This window comes from Canis lupus, chromosome 5, assembly GCF_003254725.2.
Source record: "Canis lupus dingo isolate Sandy chromosome 5, ASM325472v2, whole genome shotgun sequence".
Lineage (NCBI taxonomy): Eukaryota > Metazoa > Chordata > Mammalia > Carnivora > Canidae > Canis > Canis lupus.
The window spans coordinates 15841060-15847059 of NC_064247.1; positions in this window are offsets into that span (position 1 = coordinate 15841060).

Consider the following 6000-nt stretch of genomic DNA (forward strand, 5'->3'; position numbering starts at 1 on the left):
TTTTAGCCTGCGAGCCCTCGGAGGCCCTCGCTCAACAGTGGAATTTGAGCCCCACTGAGGGGAGATGTGCTCAGAGGTCAGCATCTATCATTTAGGGGCTGTATCACCTTTAGCAAGTCGTTATCTCCATGAAGCCTCGATTTTCTCATCTGTATAATGGGGTTATTGATGCCTGGCTCACGGTGGGGCCTTCCTCTGAGCATGCTTCGAAGGTGACACGGTTCTACTTTTTAAATTCTGGGTACAGCCAGACCCAAACTGACTTTTCTTTGTCTTTTACTTTTGCTTTTTAAAATATTTTATTTATTTATTTGAGAGAGAAGCGAGAGCAAGCAGGAGCCAGGGAGAAGCAGACTCCGTGCTCAGCAGGGAGCCTGATGCAAAGTCCATCCTGGAACCCTGCGATCAGGACCTGAGCTGAAGGCAGATGCTTCAGTGACTGAGTCGCCCCGGGGGGGGGGGGCAGACTGAATTTCCAAGGAGAACTCCCACAGGCTAGACTTTCTTCCACTCTCCTTAAGTCCAACTGGCTCTAATAGGGATAATCCTCTCAATGGAGTAGCCACCCACCCATCTCGCCCCTACCCTGTTAGGTGCTGGTCTTTGGGTGACACCTGCTGGCTATGGCAGGCACTGCATCCTACCCTAGCCAAGCAAATCCACAGAGAAAACTTGCCCATCTCGTTATTTTCTTAATTTTTAAAAGTTTTTTAAAAGCTTATTTAAGTAATCTCTACACCCATGTGGGACTGGAACTCATGACCCTGAGATCATGACCCTGCAGACTCTTCCCACTGAGCCGGCCAGGGTCCCCTTCCCCATCTCTTTGGACATTCACAGCCACACTGCCAGGTAAGTGTTATGTTCCCATTTGACAGATGCGGGAAGTGAGACATCATACTCCCACTTCTTGGGAGGCACAGTGAATCTCTGTGGACTGAATCCAGGTGTTTCAGCTACATCTCCTCTATACCTCTTGCTCTTAGACTGGGCAGGGTAGGGAATCATTCCCTCCTGGGCACAGGGGAGCCACCTCAAAACATCTTGAAATAGGAACTGGGATTAGGGGAATGGCCGGGGTTGGAGGCCAGGTCCAGGCTGGTGGAGAAAGACTTGTTTTTGTGGGAACAACCCCACTGGGCAGAAGGCCACCACATGCAGTTGTTTTCTAACTCCAAAGAAGCTAGACTGGTGGCAGGGGCTTCAGCTCCTGTAGCCAGCTTCAGCTGTAGCCAGACACAGCTGAGGAGGTCAGAGAGGCCATTTGGCCAGGCTGTGAGGTGAGGGCTTTGGGACAGGCTGCCCACTCAGCGGGTTGCATCTGTGCCCAGAGGGTGCAAGTTCAGCTGTTGTAGGCAGTGGCTAGGCCTGAAGTCCAGTGCGTGCATATATGTGTGTGTTGGGGGGGGGGCGGGTACCTGGCCTAAGTTACTTCTCAGGTATGAAGTGTAGTGATTGAAAATGAAGATTCAGCCTTATTTTTTGGAGAGGCACACTAAAAAGATCTACGGATGAAATTATATAATGCATGCAATTTGCTTCAAAAAAAAAGTCCTCAGTGATGGGAAGTGGAGGGGGGAGTGTGGGAATAAAAATGAAACAAGATTGGCCATGAGTCAACAATTGTAGCAGCGACAAGATGGGTATGTGGCAATTCATTATACTATTCCCCCTACTTTTGATATGAAATTTTCCATATTAAAACCTTTTTAAAAATGTGACAGCAGAAACACTACCAACCACCTCCAATGGCAGTAAAAGAGGATGAAGCCTCTGAAACCAGACTGTCCAGCTCAAGGGTTGGGCGCCTGACTTTGGGACAAGTCACTTAATTTCTCTGTGGCTCAGTTTCGTTTCCGTAAAATGGGGATAACAACAGTTATACTGATCTTATAGGGTTGTTTTGAGGATTAATTGAGATTATGCATCTACAGTACTTAGCATATAGTGCTAGACCTGCCACAAGTGTTCAATTATAATAATCATTATCCAGAGTTCATGGCTCTGGTTATAATTTGCCAAATGGAAAAGCTAGCTGAGCTGACTCAGACAAGCAACTGACCAATTGAGTTCAGCTCCAAGATTCTAACCAGTGAGTCTGGGAAGACACCGCCTGGCTCCCTTGTGCTGGGTGTCTCAGGTGGGTGAACGCACACCACAGAGCCAAGCTCTCCTGAAACCCCACAGGGAGGCCCTCCTCCCAATGCCTGGGATGTCCTTCTCCTTCCAGCTAGCCTGTCCAGGGTCTTCCCATCATCCCATCATGTGGGGTGCAAGCCCACCCACAACCTGCCTTGGTTTTCTCCAGCCACACCTTTCTTTGACCTTCGAAGCTCTTCTTATAGACTCATCACTTCTCAGCCCTAGATAAGACATTAAAAGTCATCCAGTCCAATCCTCATGACAGAGGCCATGAACACCATGGTAGATGGAGTCCAGAATCGGCAGTCCAGGAGTCAACCCCACTCTAGCCCTCAGGCTATGTGGCCAGGGATGTTCTTCACCCATCTGGCCACCATTTCCTCCTTTGTGACACAAGCTGCTCCTAGTAGATGGTCTCCAGGCCCCTTCCCGCTCTGACATTTTTTTTTTTTAAAGATTTTATTTATTCATTCATGAGAGACATAGAGAGAGAGGCAGAGACATAGGCAGGGCAGAAGCAGGCTCCATGCGGGGAGTCTGATGTGGGACTCGATCCCAGGACCCCAGGATCGCGTCCTGGGCCAAAGGCAGACGCTCCAGCACTGAGTCACCCAGGCATCCCCCACTCTGACCTTTTGATTGAGCACGTGGACCTCCCTCTGTTGCCCTCTGCAGGTGGTCCCCACTGGGCTTCGGGCTCCCCCCAAGGCAGCAGTTCCATGTTGGAATTTCTAGGAACACTGGGAGCTACCTACGTGGGGGCTGGGCACAGCTTTGCTGAAGGAATAAATAGACTGACAAGATGTGGGCGGTGGCCAGTGAAAGGACAGAATTTTTAGACCAGGGGATATGGGAAACCAATCCCCAAATACCTCATCCACCACTTGGTGGTTGGCCATGCCTGTTAGTGTTTCCAGAGCTCTGGGCACCTATTTATCTTTGATTGACTCGTGTTTTCCAAACCTATTTGGCCATAATTTAGTTTTTGCATATAACCCATTTCCTTCTCATGACACACTTGGGGAATGTGGTGTTAGATCTATTTGCCTTTTCAGATGGTTTGTTTAAAAGAAAGTCAAGTTTAGGGGCACCTGGGTGTCTCAGTCGGTTAAGTGCCAACTCTTGATTTTGGTTCAGGTCATGATCTCCAGGTCGTGAGATCTAGCCCCACATGGGGTTCTGTGCTCAGCAGGGGGGGTCTGCTTCAGATTCTCTCTCTCCCTCTCCCTCTGCCCACCCCCACCACTGCTCTTTCTCTTTCTACAAGAAATAATCATAAAATAAAGTCAAGTTTGATGCAGATACTAAGCTCTCAATGACATGTGGCCTGAAATTGGGACCTCTGCCTCCTCGTTCCTGCATTCCCAGCTGAGATCTGCAACCCTCACTGGGGCTGAGTGAGGACCTCGGGGGCAGGGATGGTCTTACCCAGCGAGTGTGCAAGTGGTGCCATTTGATTCACGAGGTATTTCAGCCCCCAACGTACAACAAGTATGCCTAATCATGCTCACCTTCCCAGATGTTCCACATCAGGGGCATGGGGCTGAGGAGACTGGCTCAGCCGAAATTCAGGGCAAGGAGGCCTGGTCTTTGGCGTGTAACCAGAAAGGCCGATGAAGTCTTGGGCAACAGTAAGAATAGCTTAGAGACCTATTGAGGGGGTGACAGTTTCTGTCCTCCGGGCCGCTCACACTTCATCTGGAGTGTTGGGTCCATTCTGTTTTTAAGAGAGCTGTCGTCAAAGTTGAGTATGTGTAAAAAGGGAACCCACGAGAGTGAAGGGTCTGGAAATTATGTCAGAAGAGAGGAGGCTGACAGAACTGGAATATTTAGCCTGGCGGAAGCAAGGCTTGGTGGGGGAGCCGGTGGTAGCTGTTCTCAAATATTTGAAAAGCTGTCATCGGGCAGAGATTGGGCATATCCTGTGAACCCCAGCAGGCCAGGGTAGATTGGGTTCAGTAAAGAAAAGAGTGTGTACGTGGTCACGGGTAGTAAAATCGGCATGGGCTTCTGGGTGGGCAGGGAGCCCCTTGTCCCTGGAAGCATTCAAGCAGGGACTGACTGCATTAGCACCTGTCTGGCAGTGTAAGGAGAGCCCCCGGGTGTGAGATGGCACTGGGCGAGCTGAGCTCTGAGGCACTGCTGACCCTCTGCTGAGTGTATGGCTGTCGGGCTGAGAGAGCCTGCTGTCCCCACAGAATGTCCTTGTTTGCCTTTGCTGTGCCAAACGTCCTCTCACCCACCACTACGTGGCCCTGGCTATGTGACTTTGACCTCCAACAAGTGGACTTCCTTGTCCAGAGTGTCTGGAGGGGCTCACTGGTGTCTTCCACGATGCTCAGGCTGGGAGGGGGAGCTCGGTCTTCTGTGCTTATGCCCCCATCACAGTGATAGGAGGGGTGCTGTCCACAGAGAGGGTGGAGAGGGGATTAAGGCAGCCCTAAGCTGTCTTCCACCCCTGGGATCTTCTGCTTTGTGGACTGATGGGTCGGAGCCATCGTGAAATGGCCAGATTTCCCAGGAAGAGGACTTTCATCAAGTCAAGGTCATTGCCCCAGGCCCGGCCTTGACTCCCCCTTCACCATGAAGGACAGTCTCTTCGGGGACCTGTGGCGTTTTTGTGTACCTTGAGTGTGCATAGAATTGTAGAAACACACAAATTACTGTCTTATGTCTCTGAGGCAAAGGATTGTGGGGGGAAGAGGCCTAGGCCAGAATCCAGAAAACCTGGGTCTAGGCCCAGCCCAGCCACCATGGAGTAGCCCAAGGAGAGCTCCTGGGATGGGCTCAGGTTTCATGGGACCAGAAACCTTAGACCACTTGGTGGGACTTTAAGGAAAACAGTACGAGGTTAGGAACGCAGAGGCGCCTGGGTGGCTCAGTTGGTTAGGCGTCTGCCTTCAGCTCAGGTCATGATCTCGGGGTCCTGGGGTCGAGCCCCCCTCGGACTCCCTGCTCAGTGGGGAGTCTGCTTCTCCCTCTCCCTCTGCTCCTTCCCCTGCTTGTGCATGTGCTCGCTCTTTTTCTCAAATAAACAAAATCTTTTTAAAAAAGATTATGAACACAAAATCCGGCACAAATGTGATTTTTTTCTTGAGAACAATAAAAAGGAATTGCAAAAAAATTATAAATCTTAAAATAACTCACAAATACCATAAGTATCGCAAAACCTGGACAAATATTTGTGTTAATTGCCTGACACACCTCTGTAGTGCCTTTAAAAAAAATTACTTATCACAATTTTACATAGACTAGCCTCTGGCTCTGCACAAATATGTTGGTCCCTTTTTGCTTCTCCAGGAGGCACACATGTATGTCTAGTGCAGGCACCTCGGGCAGTGGTCAGATTGTGACACAGCCTCCTATGTGACAAAGCTACGTGAGCTGGTGTGGTGGGCAGTGGGAGTACTCACTCGTGCAGGGAAGGCCCCAGCAATGTATCTCACTGATCCCAAGTCAGGGGGACCTATCCCTCACTCACTGTGGGGGATCCTGAGTCAGATCCCCCCAAAGCACATCAGACCCCCAAAAGTCAGAGTGGAGAAGAGAAACGATCATAATTGATTACACTTGAACTATAGTCATCTACCAAATTACCTACAAAAGCTGACAGTGTGAACACGTGACTGGGGCCCCATGGGACTGGAGCTCGGGCTGTGTTAGCCTCCCGGTAGATCTGCTTCTCAGGCATCACAAACCTCCCTGTATATCGGGCAAAACAGTTCTGGGCCAATCTATTTTTTGGCGAGGATCAGAAATGAAAGCAAATGGAAGCCTTTGGATCCCAAACACCTGGCTTGATGAGGCAACGGTGAATTCGATGGTGATGGCAGCCGAGCAGGTATCTGCTGAGACTAG